Source organism: Muntiacus reevesi, chromosome 9 (assembly GCF_963930625.1).
Source record: "Muntiacus reevesi chromosome 9, mMunRee1.1, whole genome shotgun sequence".
Classification (NCBI taxonomy): Eukaryota; Metazoa; Chordata; class Mammalia; order Artiodactyla; family Cervidae; genus Muntiacus; species Muntiacus reevesi.
The window spans coordinates 36,787,694-36,804,147 of record NC_089257.1 but is presented as its reverse complement, the minus strand read 5'-3'; the positions used below and the strand labels follow the sequence as shown (position 1 = coordinate 36,804,147).

At 43.4% G+C, this 16,454-nt stretch overlaps 1 pseudogene; it reads left to right on the top strand.

Moving 5' to 3' along the window:
- Positions 1-10,778: 10,778 nt before the first annotated feature.
- Positions 10,779-11,776, top strand: LOC136175062 (histone-lysine N-methyltransferase SETMAR-like; annotated as a pseudogene).
- The last annotated feature ends 4,678 nt before the right edge of the window (positions 11,777-16,454 follow it).

Genomic DNA, 16,454 nt, shown 5'->3' with positions numbered 1-16,454 from the left:
CTCAAAGTATAGTTCCAGAAGCAGCTTCTGGCAATATGCCAGATATGCAAATTCTCAAGATCCACCCCTGACCTGTTGAATCAGAAATTCTGGGGGTGGGTCCCAGTGATCTGTGTTTAACAAGTCCTTCTGGGGGATTCTGGCCCATTCTCAAGATTGAGAACCACTGGAGTGGTGGACGGTCCTCTCAAATCCCCTCCACTGGCCTGGTACACCCATTGCCTCTGCTGTGTGTTGCTACACAAAGACCTCCTTGTCTCAAGGGAGAATGAACTCCAGCATCTCCAGCCAAGAATACTTCTTTGCTTAGCTCTCTTCCCCTCCTCTGTGTTGGAGATGGTGGTTAACTGAGAGAATGGTCTCAATTTCACCAGAATTTTGTCTCGGACTCTGCTTTTGGGGAGCCTGACCTAACACATTGAGTATCCAAGAGATAACAGAACTAATCCAGACACACATTGAAAAGAAATCCCAGAATGAAACTGTTTGCCTAGAAGTACTTGCTTAAAATTAGAATAGGAAGACAGAAGGTTCGGATAATGTCTTCAAAAGGTCTTCAAGAATGAAGTGAATTCCTGTCAATAGATAGTACTATTAAGAAGTTACAAGCTCTGAGTCACATGATAAAGAAGGCACATGTCTCTTCTCTCCTATAGGAACAGGAAAGGTGCCAAGAAACTCCAGGAAAAACATAAAACTGTACCAGAAAATTGTGATTCAAATGTGAAGGAAACAAAAATGTAGCATGATTTTAAGCAATTGATGATGTATAAGGAAAGGGAAGTATTTGAACTTAAGATATGAAATAGTCTACTTGGAAGCCTTATTTTACCTTTATTATGGAATAATTTTAATATATGCAAAAGCAAGGAAAAAATAGCAAAAAGGAACATGTACCGATGACTCAATGTCAATAATGATCAAGATCTGCTTCATCTCAAATATCCAGTCAGTTTTCAAATTTCCCTAAATGCCATGCTAAGTGCATACTAAGTCAATTGAGTGATGTCTGACTCTTTGGGACCCTGAAGCCCACAAGGCTCCTCTGTCTATGGGTTCTCCAGAAAAGAATACTGGAGTGGGTTGCCATGTCCTCCTCCAGGGGATCTTCCCAACCCAGGGATCGGACCTGTGTCTCCTGCAGCTCCTGCATTGGGCAGGCGAGTTCTTTACCACTAGCGCCACCCAGGAAGCCCTAATGTCTCATAACTTTTCTTTTTTACAGTTGTCTTGTTTGAATCAGCATCCAGACTACTTGTTGCATATAGTTTCTGTGTCTCCTGAATCTCTCCCAGGCTCCAGGGGACCCTCCACTTAGGACAGCAACAATTCAGGGACTTGAAGTGACACTTGGTTCTCTAGTGATCCAGTCACCATCTCAAATGTGCAGGGATTGTTTTATTCCCACTTTAAGGCCAAGTTTCTTGTTTTAATCACTATTATCTCATGAAATAGTCACTGGCAGTCTCCAAGTTCAGGCTACTTCAAGCTCTCTCAAATCATGAGTTTCTTTAGAGTCAAAAGAATCTCACATTTTTTTCAACCATTAAGGACCTTTGCTCGGTGGTCTCATCCATATAGAAATCTGAGCTCTCCCATTCCAGCATAAACACTGAGGCAGGTGTCTAGCCTAGCAATCTTCTGGACTTTTCCGTTTACCAAAGTTTATTAGGAACGCCCCTGGTTACACATACTGTGAATACTTAAGTGCCAGATGTGATTAAAGATATCCAAACAATGCTCTAATTTATAAGTGAACTCCTCAGAAAATCCAGAAAGTTCAGGTTCAAAGACAAAAGGTATTTGGAGCTGCTGTCTTGAATCCCAGATTTTGTTACAAACAGCCCACTTGGCCATGAAGATGAAGGTGGGGCCTGTCCTGGGGCACACAGATTGCCATTATGGAGTCTTCTGTCTCTGGCCCAACCCTGGGTCATGGGTTCCGGAGTTTACCCCTTCCCTCCTCTTTATTGGGGTGGTTGGGCATAGGAGGAACTGGAAGAACAGGCGGGGCTGGGACATGAGATGTAGGCGCTTTGAACTTAGTTGCCCAAGACCTCACAGCTACTAAGTTGTCAGGCCAGAGTGTGAACCCAGGTCAGTCTGGCTTCATATTTTAACCCCTTCTTCCTTTCCACTCCCATGGAAACTGGAAGCCAATAGGAGAAGTCCTCGTGGGACCTGGGGCTTTCCTAAGAGGCCCAAAGGGAATCAGAATGGCCAAGTTTCCTGTAGTTAAACAGTTAGCTTAGACTAATATCAACAGACACACCTAGAAATGTGAAACCAACTAACAAAAGCAGTCCTTTTAACAGGTGAGGGAAATCAGGGAATTTTTCAAGTGAACCTCTTCACCATTGCCGTAGAGGCCTGGGGGCTCAGATATGAACCTGCTAATTGGGGGAAGGGGGGCAGTGGTAGTGGCTACCTTGAACATGCCGGAAGCTGAGTCCTTGCCTACAAGGAGACTTGCTGAGTGCTCTCTCCCTAGTAATGATGAGACCTGCCAGCAGCCACAATTTTCACCATGTTCTCATCATCTACTCTCATGGCCAGCACAGAGCCAGGCACAAAAGACATACTCACGGATTTCCCTGGTGGTACCGTGAATTGGAATCTGCCTGCCAATGTAGGGGGACTTCCCTGGTGGCTTAGACGGTAAAATGTCTGTCTACAATGCAGGAGACCCGGATTCGATACCTGGGTTGGGAAGATCCCCTGGAGAAGGAAATGGCAACCCACTCCAGTACTCTTGCCTGGAAAATCCCATGGATGGAGGAGCCTGGTAGGCTACAGTCCATGGGGTCACAAAGAGTCGGACACGACTGAGCGACTTCCCTTTGCCGATGTAGGGTACAGGGGTTTGATCCCTGGTCCAGGAAGATTCCAAGTGCCTTGGAGCAATTAACCCTGGGTGCCGCAGCTACTGAAACCTGTGTACCTGGGGTCCATGCTCCACAAGAGAAGTCGCCTCAGTGAGAAGCCTGTGCACCACAACTAGAGGAAGCCCGAATGCAGAAACAAAGACCCAGTACAACCACAAATAGATAATTTTTTAAAATACATACTCACTCCATGAATGAATTTCACTTCTGAAAATAAGCCAACTCTGTCTGCCACTTGGTAACTCCTCAAGTAGTTGTGTATGTTATTGAAGCTAATTGTGTATATTATTAGAAAAGAAAACTGGAAATTCCCTGGAGGTCCAGTGGTTAGGATGCCATGTTTCCACTGCCAGCTTCCATCCCTGGTCAGAAAACTAAGATCACACAAGCCATGCAGTGCCAAAAAAAAAAAGAAAAGAAAAGAAAACTGTAGTCAGGAATGGGAATTTAGAGGTAAAATGATGCATGCTGCTTAGTAGATATACTTTTAAAAGCTTTCCTAGGTAAAACAGAGGAAGCAGAGGAGAGAACAACCAACTTTAGTACAGCATCTCTCTGTATTTGCTGAGGAAAATTCACTTTCTGGAGGGGGTGCGGGAGGACAATGTGCTGTGTCCAAGGGTCTCCAAGAATCTCCAACCCTGAGATCGGGGAAGAGGCCTACTCTAGAATGGCCATCAGGAGTGGATCTTCAGGCTTCCAGAAATGCATTCATTCATTTTCTCAAAATGCACTTATTGAGCACCTACTAGGTGTTAAGTTTTGTTTCAAGCACTGAGGATATAACAGTGAATAAAAGTTTAAAAATATCTGCCCTGTCATGGAGCTTATTCTAGACATGAGAGCAATAAAAAAAAAAAAAGTGAGATATAAATGCATTTACCCCTTGATCCAGCAATCCCACTTTTGAGACTTTAGCCTAGACTTTCATCTATACAATGAAATGATTCTGGCACAAGTTTATTCATCACACTGATATTTTGTAATAGCAAAAGACTGGACACAACTCTGAATCTTGAACCATGTGAACATATTATCCATTCAAACCAAAATATTTTAGAGATTCAATATAGGTTTTATGAGATAATGACAGATGTGTTATGGAGAAAAATTCGGTAGGGAAAGGACTAGGTAATGCTGGAAGGGCTGTGGCTATTTTAATTGATTGTCAGGGAAGGCTTAACAGAGAAGATAACATTGGAGTAACAACTTAAAGGAGATGAGGATGTATTGAGAAAGTGTTCCAGGAAGAGGCAACAGCAGGTGCAAAGGCCCTGAGGTTGAACCTGTCTGGCATTCAAGGAGCAGCAAGGAGCCCAGCTGGGTTGGAGCAGAGTGATCCAGGGGCAGAGGGTGAACCAGCACTGCCACCCCCAGTGCTCTGAGTCTGAAGGATTGTGCTATGGGGGACTCTTGAGCTGGAAGACTCCTTCCTCACCCTGACTCCGTGGATCTTGTCTGCTGGTGAATGTTCGTCGTAAACTATGATGCCCCTAACTGTGCTGGCAAGTGTCCTCAACGCCCCCCATCTTTGTCTCCAGCTCACCGGCCCCCTCGGCTATGTTGCTTGGTACTGACCACTCCTTCTTGGGAACACTCTTCTCCCCTGGCCCTCCAGATGATGTTGACTCCTGCCTACCTCTCTGACCATTTCTTCAAAGCCTCCCTCGCTGCCCCTAAACACGGAGGCTTCCAGGCTCTGTTCTCACCCTACTCTCTCTCTTATGACTCCAGACCCATGAATCTTCTGCTTCTTGAACTTCTACCCCAATGTCTCTAGCATCTTGGACATCTATGTCCAGACCTGGATTCACCACCCGCTGATCACCCCACACCCTCCCAGACCAGTTAGGCTGGTCCTCTGGGTGCTCTCTCCTGACAGCACTGACTACACCCCCTGCCTGCACCATTCATATCTGCACCTGGTCCCACCTGGGCCTGATGGCTGACACTTAGCCAGCACCTAGTGTGGCTCCTGGCGCAAGTGAACTCTCAATAAATGAACTTTATCAAATAACAGGACAGTCTTACCCACTGCTTCCAGGTTCTGATCTGCTCCCTCCCTCAGTGACCCCTGCCAGGCCCAGTGGGCCCACCCCCAGGGTCTCCAAACCCAGAGTGGAGGAGGCCCTGTGAACCTGCCCTCAAAGTGACCCCAGCCCCCAGATGTGCCTCCTCAGCAGTTTTGAGCCCCAAGAGGCCTTGACACCTGCCCACTGGAGGTTCAGTGTTGTTCTCTGGGTCTCAGTGACTTCTGCTTTTTGGGGGACAGAATAAGCTGTGCTGACCCTTGGGGGGGCGGTTTGAGTCAGAGAAGGGAGAAGCAGAATCAGGAGCTGAAGGGCCCAGCTAGCACCTGAGGAGTCTTAGTGGTACCTATGAGCACTACTAGCTGTGAGATCCGAGATGAGATTTTAAGCCCCATGGAGCAAGAACATCCTCTGCCTGCTCCTTTATGTCTGACACCTTATGGCAGGGGCTCAACAGAGAACCATCCCTTCACCCCACACCTAGGCTGCCAGATAAAACACATGTTGTCCAGGTAAATCTGGGCTCGGTTAGACAGTAATTTTTCAGTATAAGTGTGTCCCCATTCATTATGTCCTCTAGGACACACTTATACTAAAAAAAATATTTGTTGTTTATCTGAAATGCAAATTCAAACTTAACTGGCGGTCCTCTATTTTTATTAGCTAAATCTAACAACCCTACCTCCAGGTGACATTTGGCCATGTCAGGAGACATTGTGGGTTGTCATAACTGCAGAGGGGTGGGGGTGTTGTGGGGTGCTGCTCAATATTCCATAGTGCACAGAACAGCTCCCCACAACCAAAAATTATCCAGACCAAAATGTCAATAATGTTGAGGCTGAGAAAGTGGCCTCTGGGACCCAGAGCACGCAGAACTGCCCACCCCACCCCCACCCATAGTCCTTGCCCACCTGCCTTCCTTCTCTCAGGCCATTAAGTGATGTGGAGGGGGACTCAGGATCCTGCCACAGATATTAACCAATGCCAAGTTACAAAGCTATGGGAAAAATTGAATATAAAATTGCATAACTTCTCAACGTAGATCAGGGGTGAACTATAGAGGAAAAAACACACAATTGAGGGAGAATGTCTAACGTGTTCAGGTGGTTTACCTTAGGCAACAAAGATGTTTCTTCCCCTCTGTTTCCTTTCTCTTTTCCCCCTCATTTCCTGAGAACCATGTTTGTAAAATATTTTTAACTTTCTTTTTTGGTCTGTGCCACGCAGCTTGCAGAGTCTTAATTCCCCAACCAGAGACTGAATCCATGTCCTCAGCAGTAAAAGCACAGAGTCTTAACCACTGGACCACCAAGGAATTCCCAAAACATTTTTAACTTTTAAACCTTTTATGTAATTATGCAAGTAAGGCATGAATACATCCTCTTTGGATTGAAAAGAAATTGGAGGTTGTACAGTGAGGCCAGTCTCCTCTGACCAGCAGTCTGGCCCCAGCACCCTGCAGAGGTAACTGCTGCCCGGGGCTGATGTTGAGCTCGGGTAGAGACACAGCTCCACCTTTGGCTTTGAACTGACCCTGGAAAATAGGATGGTGCCCTCATAGGGCAATTAATAGATACAGTCAAGTTGTTTTAAAGTTGGCTGTTTCAGTTACTCTGCCACCAACAAGGTGTGACCAGGAATGGCATGAGCCAGCACTTGAGACCAGACTTGAAAATGCTTGCCAATAAGATGGGTGAAAAGTATCATTGCCTTGTTTTAATTTGCATTTCCCTTTTTTATGGTTTTTTTCCAGTTTTACTGAGATATAGCTGAAATATGACACTGTGTAAGGTATTTAATGTGGTGATGTAGCAACTGTATATATTGCAAAATGATTACCATAGTAAGATCAGTCACATAGTTACCTTGTGTGTGTGTGTGAACTTTTAGGACTTACTCTCTTAGCAACTTTCAAGTATGTGATACAGAATTGTTAACTATAGTTATCACCCTGTACATTACATCCCCAGCACTTCTTTATCTTCTGACCAGAAGTTTGTACCCTCTGACCAACCTCTCCTCAATTCCCCCCTCCCCCTAGCTTCTGGCAACCACCTTTCTGTGAGTTTGGACTTTTGTTTTTGTTTTTTAGATTTCACATATAAGTAAGATCCCCCTGGGGAAGGGCATGGCAACTCACTCCAGTATTCTTGCCTGGAGAATCCCCATGGACAGAGGAGCCTGGTGGGCTACAGTCCATGGGGTTGCAAAGAGTCCAACACAACTGAGTGACTAAACACACATACACATAAGTAAGATCACACAGTATTGGTCTTTCTCTGTTTGGCTTATTTCACTTAGCATAATGCACACAAAGTTCACTTATTTTGTCACAAATGACAGAATTTCCTTCTTTTTATGATGAAATATATGTATACATATAACAGGCAAATTTGACCTTAGAGTATAGAATGAAGCAGGGCAAAGGCTAATAGAGTTTTGCCAAGAGAATGCACTGGTCATAGCAAACACCCTCTTCCAACAACACAAGAGAAGACTCTACACATGGACATCAACAGATGGTCAACACTGAAATCAGATTGATTACATTCTTTGCAGCCAAAGATGGAGAAGCTCTATACAGTCAGCAAAAACAAGACTGGGAGCTGACTGTGGCTCAGATCATGAACTCCTTATTGCCAAATTCAGACTGAAATTGAAGAAAGTAGGCAAAACCACTAGACCATTCAGGTATGACCTAAATCAAATCCCTTATGACTATACAGTGGAAATGAGAAATAGATTTAAAGGACTAGATCTGATAGACAGAGTGCCTGATGAACTATGGATGGAGGTTCATGACATTGTACAGGAAACAGGGATCAAGACCATCCCCATGGAAAAGAAATGCAAAAAGGCAAAATGGTTGTCTGAGGAGGCCTTACAAATAGCTGTGAAAAGAAGAGAAGCGAAAAGCAAAGGAGAAAAGGAAAGATAGACCCATTTGAATGCAGAGTTCCAAAGAATAGCCAGGAGAGATAGGAAAGCCTTCCTCAGCGATCAATGCAAAGAAATAGAGGAAAACAACAGAATGGGAAAGACTAGAGATCTCTTCAAGAATTAGAGATACCAAGGGAACATTTCGTCCAAAGATGGGTTTGATAAAGGACACAAATGGTATGGACCTAACAGAAGCAGAAGATATTAAGAAGAGGTGGCAAAAATACACAGAAGAACTGTACAAAAAAGATCTTCATGCCCCAGTTAATCACGATGGTGTGATCACTCACCTAGAGCCAGACATCCTGGAATGTGAAGTCAAGTGGGCCTTAGAAAGCATCACTACGAACAAAGCTAGTGGAGGTGATGGAATTCCAGTTGAACTATTTCAAATCCTGAAAGATGACGCTGTGAAAGTGCTGCACTCAATATGCCAGCAAATTTGGAAAATATAGCAGTGACCACATGACTGGAAAAGGTCAGTTTTCATTCCAGTCCCAAAGAAAGGCAATCCCAAAGAATGCTCAAACTACCGCACAATTGCACTCATCTCACACGCTAGTAAAGTAATGCTCAAAATTCTCCAAGCCAGACTTCAGCAATACGTGAACCGTGAACTTCCAGATGTTCAAGTTGGTTTAGAAAAGGCAGAGGAACCAGAGATCAAATTGCCAACATCCGCTGGATCATCAAAAAAGCAAGAGAGTTCCACAAAACCATCTATTTCTGCTTTATTGACTATGCTAAAGCCTTTGACTGTGTGGATCACAATAAACTGTGGAAAATTCTGAAAGAGATGGGAATAGTAGACCACCTGACCTTCCTCTTGAGAAACCTGTATGCAGGTCAAGAAGAAACAGTTAGAACTGGACATGGAACAACAGACTGGTTCCAAATAGGAAAAGGTGAACGTCAAGGCTGTATACTGTCACCCTGCTTATTTAACTTATATGCAGAGTACATCATGAGAAACGCTGGGCTGGAAGAAGCACAAGCTGGAATCAAGATTGCCGGGAGAGATATCAATAACCTCAGATATGCAGATGACACCACCCTTATGGAAGAAAGTGAAGAGGAACTAAAAAGCCACTTGATGAAATTGAAAGAGGAGAGTGAAAAAGTTGGCTTAAAGCTCAACATTCAGAAAACTAAGATCATGGCATCTGGTCCCATCTCTTCATGGCAAATAGATGGGGAAACAGTGGAAGCAGTGTCAGACTTTATTTTTTGAGGCTCCAAAATCACTGCAAATGGTGATTGCAGCCATGGAATTAAAAGATGCTTACTCCTTGGTAGGAAAGTTATGACCAACCTAGATAGCATATTAAAAAGCAGAGACATTACTTTGCCAACAAAGGTCCGTCTCGCCAAGGCTATGGTTTTTCCAGTGGTCATATATGGATGTGATAGTTGGACTGTGAAGAAAGATGAGCACTGAAAAATTGATGCTTTTGAACTGTGGTGTTGGAGAAGACTCTTGAGAGTCCCTTGGACTGCAGAGAGATCCAACCAGTCCATCCTAAAGGAGATCAGTCCTGGATGTTCATTGGAAGGACTGATGCTGAAGCTGAAACTCCAATACTTTGGCCACCTCATGCGAAGTGTTGACTCATTGAAAAAGACCCTGATGCTGGGAGGGATTAGGGGCAGGAGAAGGCGATGACAGAGGATGAGATGGCTGGATGGCATCACCGACTTGATGGACATGAGTTTGAGTAAACTCCAGGAATTGGTGATGGACAGGGAAGACTGGCATGCTGCGATTCATGGGGTTGCAAAGAGTCGGGCACGACTGAGTGACTGAACTGAACTGAACTGAATGCATATCTTCTTTATCTATTCATCCATCGATAGACATTTAGGTTATTTCCTTGTCTTAGCTGTTGTTAATAAGGCTGCAATGAACATGGGCTTAAAGATATTTCTTTGAGAGAGTGTTTTCATTTCCTTCAGATTTATCCCCAAAAGTGGATTGCTGAATCATATGGTAGTTCTATTTTTAAGTATTTGAGGAACCTCCATACTGTTTTCCAGAATGACTGTACCAATTTACATTCCCACCAGCTTTGCACAAAAGTTCCCTTTTTCCACATCCTCTCTAACACTCATTATTTATTGTCTTTTTGGCTATAGCCATTTTGACAGGTGTGAGGTGATATCTCATTGTGGTTTTGATTTGCATTTCCCTGATGATTACTGATGTTGAACATCTTTTCATTGATCTATTTGCCATTTGTATATCATTTTTTTAGAGAAATATTAACACCAAGACTGAATGTCTTCAGGTGCTAGCTTTTATTTTTAGTGAAAATTTTAATTGATATACATGCACATCATATAGCATTCAAAAAGGAATAGTCAGTGAAAAGCCAGCCTCCTCCTCATGTCTGAAGCCCAGTTCTGCAGCCTTATTTTCTGGAATTCCTCCCAGAGATATTCATTTCACATATAAGCACTCACACATACAACCTTTCCTTTTAGTTTCTGCATTCTGCACTTCTGAACATTTTCCACATTCTTCTGCACTTCTCTCTCTCTTTTTTGGGAAAAGTGGTTCCTTCAACTGTACATAGAGCCATGTTATTCTTGTTCATGACGGCATTATATCCTCTGATAGATATATTACAATTTGTTTAAACAGCTCGCTAGTGTTTGACAATTAGGTAGCTCCCAACCTTTTCCTACAATGACTTTCTTGTGCATACATAATTTCTCACATAGGGGAGAAATTGATTTGCCGAATTCGTAGGTTGGTGCAAATGTAATTGCTGTTTTTACATTGTTGAAATTTGCTGTTTGATATTGGAATACATTCCTAAATAAATGTGGTTATTTTATACATCATTTTAATGCACATTTCTCACTTTTAGTTTTTTTCCTGAAGATTTATTACTTGCTATTTATTTTGTATTTATTTTAGACTATGGAAATGATGTTATACAAAAAGCAAATTTGAGCTATTTTCTTATTTGAGTTACAACTTGCAACATCAGCAACACATTTGGCCCAGTAACTGCTAACGAACCTACAGTGCAGTGGTGGTTCAAGAAATTTTGCAAAGGAGTTGAGAGCCTTGAAGATGAGAAGTGCAGTGACTGGCCATCAGAAATTGACAATGACCAGTTGAAAGCAATCTTCGAAGCTGATTCTCTTACCACTACACAAGAAGTTGCCAAAGAACTCAACATCAACCATTCTATGGTCATTCAGCATTTGAAGCAAATTGGAAAGGTGAAAAAGCTTGATAAGTGAGCGCCTCATGAGCTGACTGAAAATCAAAAAAATCATCATTTTGAAAGGTGTCTTATCTTATTCTTTGTAGCAACAATGAACCATTTCTTGATCGAGTTGTTACATGCGACAAAAAGTGGATTTTATACCACAGTTGGCGACAACCAACTCAGTGGTTGGACCAAGAAGAATCTCCAAAGCGCTTCCCAAAGCCAAACTTGCACCAAAAAAAGTCATGGTCACTGTTTCGTGGTCTGCTGCCAGGCTGATCCACTATAGCTTTCTGAATCCCAGCAAAACCATTAATCTGAGATGTATGCTCAGCAAATCAATGAGATGCACTGAAAACTGCAACACCTCTAGCCAGCACTGGTCAATAGCAAGGGGCCAATTTTTCTCCAGGACAACACCCGGCTGCACGTTACACAACTAATGCTCAAAAGTTGAATGAATTGGGCTACAAAGTTTTGCCTAATCTGCCGTATTCACGTGACCTCTAGCCAACTGACTAGCACTTCAGGCATCTCGACAACTTTTTGCAGGGAAAAGGCTTTCACAACCAGGAGGAGGCAGAAAATTCTTTCCAAGACTTTGTTGAATCCCAAAGCTTGGGTTTTTAACCTACAGGAGTAAACAAACATTTCTCATTGGCAAAAATGTGTTGATTGTAATGGTTCTTATTTTGATTAATAGAGATGTGCTCGAATCCAGTTGTAACAATTTAAAATTCACTACCTGAAACCACAATTACTTTCGCACCAACCTGGTATATAATTCCCTAGAAGTGGAATTGCTAGGTCAAAGGGCAGTGTATTTGATGAGTTTCAGGTTGTAACCAAGTTGCCTTCCATATCAATTTACTGTTATGCCATTTAATGGTTGTAAGGAAACTAACATATTTTCATTCAGAGACACATATAGCACAGTCATTATCTTTGATGATAAGAAACCAGCATTCAGAAAACATCCACTATATATCAGGAATCCTTTTTGATAAAAGCACTCATGACACCTCTGAAGCAAGTGAATTTAAGATTTTTGTTTAAGGTACTGAGGCCATGGCAAACCACTCCAGTATTCTTGCCTGGAGAATCCCCACGGACAGAGGAGCCTGGTGGGCTGCAGTCCATGGGGTCGCAAAGAGTCGGACACAACTGAGCGACTAATACAAGCACAGTACCAACTAAGTAGACAGCAGAGCCAGAAACCAAACATGTCCAGCTCTCTGCCCTGGGCCTGGGCCTTGTCACTAGGCAAAAGGCTGACGCCCTGGTATGAGGAACTAGATTCCAGCATAACTCGTGATGTCACGTGACAGGTGTCTAGAGGTATGACCCAAACACTTCTGGGAACACAGGCTAAGGAGTGGGGCTAGGCTAGGGGAAAGGGCTTTACAGAGGAAAGAGCACCAGGCAGAAACCTGTATGGGAGGTGTTTTCCGGGGAGGAGGAGGGGGCTGTAGGTCAAGGCTGTAGACTGGACCAGGAGGGGTCCTTGGTCTGATCTTTACCCTGGGACACTACTGGAATCCTCAGAAGGCCCTCATCCAGCATGGGGTACTTACCTGGGAGAAATTAAATATCAATAGTCATGAGTGGCTATTGAACCCTTGAAATTTGTGGCTCATCCAAAAGGAGAAGTGCTATAATAAATAGAAAATACACATCGAATTTCAAAACCTTAATACCAAAATTTTTTTTTTAATTATTGCTTTACAGTGCTGTGTGGGTTTCTGCTGTATAGCAAAAAATTTAAAAGTAAGATATCCCTATAATTTTTTATATTAATCACATGTTGAAATGATAACATTTTGGATACATGAGGGTAAATTTTAAAATGTTAAAATTAACGTCACCTGTTCCTTTTTTCCTTTAGTAAAGTGGCTACTGGAAAATTCGCATATTGTGTTTCTATTGGACAGTGCTGTTCCATAACCTTCCTTTAGGCCCCTGCCTCCCTTCCCCTTCAGAAGAAGCTGTGGGATCAGTGGTGAGGGTGGTGAGGGCTGGCCGGTTAATGTGCTCAGCCTGCCCACTAGGCTTTTTCATTTGGATTTTCCCCCACATCTGGGCTTCTCCGATGTAAAGAATCCTTAGGGTAAAGGATCCGCCTGCAATGCAGGAGACCACAGGAGACACGGGTTCTTTCCCAGGGTCCAGAAGATTCCCCCTGGAAGTGGAAATGGCAACCCGCTCCAGGATTCTTACTCGGAATTTCATGGACAGAGGAGCCTGGCGAGCTAGAGTCCACGGGGCCGCAGACAGTAGGGCAAGCCTGAGGGACTAAGCGTCTCTGCGTTCCACATCTGGGCAGCGGCTGGATTACCCGGGACGGCGGGCTCACTGTGCTCTGCCGCCCTCTAGCGGCTCCTCTCCGAGCTGTTCTGCTCTTCAGCGCCATCCCTTGGAAATACTGGGCTGGATTTGGTATCCTGAAACACTTTGTGGTCCCAAAACATTTATTTCACTCACCTACCATCCTGTTTTGATCTTAGTTAATTCAAAGTCTTTCCGCAGAAGTAATTTAAGAACTATTCTGAGCCCTTGTTGTTTAGTCGCTCAGTTGTGTCCGACTCTTTGTGACCCCATGGACGGTAGTCCCCCAGGCTCCTCTGTCCACGGAATTTCCCAGGCAAGAATACTGGAGTGGGTTGCCACTTCCTTCTCCAGGGGGTCTTCCCAACCCAGGGATTGAACCCACAACTCCTGCATTGGCAGGCAGGTTCTTTACCGTCTGAGCCTCCAGGGAAGCCCATTCTGGTCCCTAGTTACTGTCTTCTCAATAGTTCTAGGGCTTCCCTAGTGACTCAGACAGTAAAGAATTTGACTGCAATTTGGGAGACCTGGGTTCGATCCCTGGGTTGGGAAGATCCCCTGGAGGAAGGTATTCCTGAAGGAATACCCACTGCAGTATTCTTGCCTGGAGAATCCCCATGGACAGAGGAGCCTGGCGGGCTACTGTCCATAGGATCGCAAGGACTGTCTAAGGACAGCACACACAATAGGTCTCAGGGTAGCTAAAGTGGAGGTATCATCAACTTCTCTTCACTTCTCCAGTTGCGGCTTCTGTTTTTTTTCCTTTTAATTGGAGGCTAATTACTTTACAATATTGTGGTGGTTTTTGCCATTCATTCACATGAATCAGCCACGGGTGTACATGTGTTCCCCATCCTGACCCTCCCTCCCCATCCCATCCTCAAGATCACCCCAGTGCACCAGCCCTGAGCATCCTGTCTCATGCATTGAACCTGGACATATTATAATATACACGTTTCAATGCTATTCTCTCAAATCATCCCACCCTTGGCTTCTCCCACAGAGTCCAAAAGTCTGTTCTTTACGTCTGTGTCTCTTTTGCTGTCTTGCATATAGGGTCATCGTTATATGTCGGGAGCTGCTGGGTGTGCCCAAACCGTGACAAGTTCACGGGATGAGAGCGGAACCTGCAAGGCAGCTCTTCCTCACACAGGGCTGCCCGGGGCCCAATATGTCCCCTCGGGAGCCGCCGGGATGAGAAAGGAATCTGCAAGGCAGCTCTTCCCCTCGAGGTTGTGCTGAGGGCCCGGTATGTCCCTTTCTTCCTCTGTCTTACTGCTGTTGGGCTTTCTATTAATTTTTGGAAATATAATATATAGTAATAAGGCCTCGATGGAAAAGTCCAAGCCTTTTTGGAAATGCTCATGATTGCTCTGGCTCAGGACACGACCATAAACATCAAGTCAAAAAAGAAAAGGCCACAGGTATAGTTTGGCTGCTTGCTTAAAAGATTATAATGTTCGAGAATAGAAAAGAGTAGAGGCATTTAGATTTAGAAGTAGATGTACTGCTTCAGTTTACTTGCTCCTTGGTTGAGAGGGTTTTCATTATTGCTATTTCCTTGCTGCTATTTGTTCATTTGTTTCCCTTTTTTTAAACAACATGAGATTATGGGTATTTTTGTAAAGTTAGAAAATGGGATACATAGGATTTCAATAGAAGATTTATATTAACCAGCTTCACTGCCATTATCTCACTATTAACAGAGGCGTTTTGCTGCTTTAGAGGTGTTTTTGCTGTTTAATAGTTAATCATTGTAAATTGAGATTTTGTGGTTTCAGGTAAAGAAAAATATCAAGGTTTTTCTCATGGTACTATTCTCAGAAACGTCAAACATGTTACTGTGACCATTCCCAGGTATTGTTTTATTGTCCAAAGAATTTACACTGTACCTGAGATTTGTAGGACATTGTTTTTGTTAGTGGAGAAGGAAATGGTGACCCACTCCAGTACTCTTGCCTGGAAAATTCCATGGACTGAGGAGCCTTGTAGGCTACAGTCCATGGGGTCGCAAAGAGTCGGACACGACTGAGTGACTTCACTCACTCACTCACTGTTTTTGTTAGAGTGAGAATGTTAGGCCACTGAGGCAAGAAGACCATGTATGGGACATTTAAGAATAAACCCTGTAATCGGAAACGTTCTAGATGAATGCATAGTGGAAAAACAAGGGGAAAAAAATATTGACAGAAGCATGAAACAATATCTGATGTAATATGTGGTAACTTAAGGGGGAGGTAACGTTCATTCTATAAAAACTGAGCTGTCCTAAAAATAAAAAAAGCTACCTCTTCTACACAATCTCCTGTGTGTGTGTGTCTGTCTGTCTTTTTCCTCGATGATGCCACTCATCCCTTGGGTATTCCTGGTCCTGTCGGGGCTGGACTTTGGCAGTTACAGTCTTTCTAAATTCCATATATATGCATTAATATACTGTATTGGTGTTTTTCTTTCTGGCTTACTTCACTCTGTATAATAGGCTCTAGTTTCATCCATCTCATTAAAACTGATTCAAGTGAATTCTTTTTAATGGCTGAGTAATATTCCATTGTGTATATGTGCCACAGCTTTCTTATCCATTCGTCTGCTGATGGACATCTACGTTGCTTCCATGTCCTGACTATTATAAACAGTGCTGTGATGAATATTGGGGTACCCATGTCTCTTTCAATTCTGGTTTCCTCAATGTGTATGCCCAGCAGTGGGATTGCTGGTCATATGGCAGTTCTATTTCCAGTTCTTTAAGGAATCTCCACACTGTTCTCCATAGTGGCTGTACTAGTTTGCATTCCCACCAACAGTGTAAGAGGGTTCCTTTTTCTCTGCACCCTCTCCAGCATTTATTGTTTGTAGACTTTTTGATAGCAGCCATTCTGACCAGTGTGAGATGGTACCTCATTGTGGTTTTGATTTGCATTTCTCTGATAATGAGTGATGTTGAGCATCTTTTCATGTGTTTGTTAGCCATCTGTATGTCTTCTTTGGAGAAATGTTTGTTTAGTTCTTTGACCCATTTTTTTGGAATTGAGCTTATTTTTGCTTATTTTTCTGGA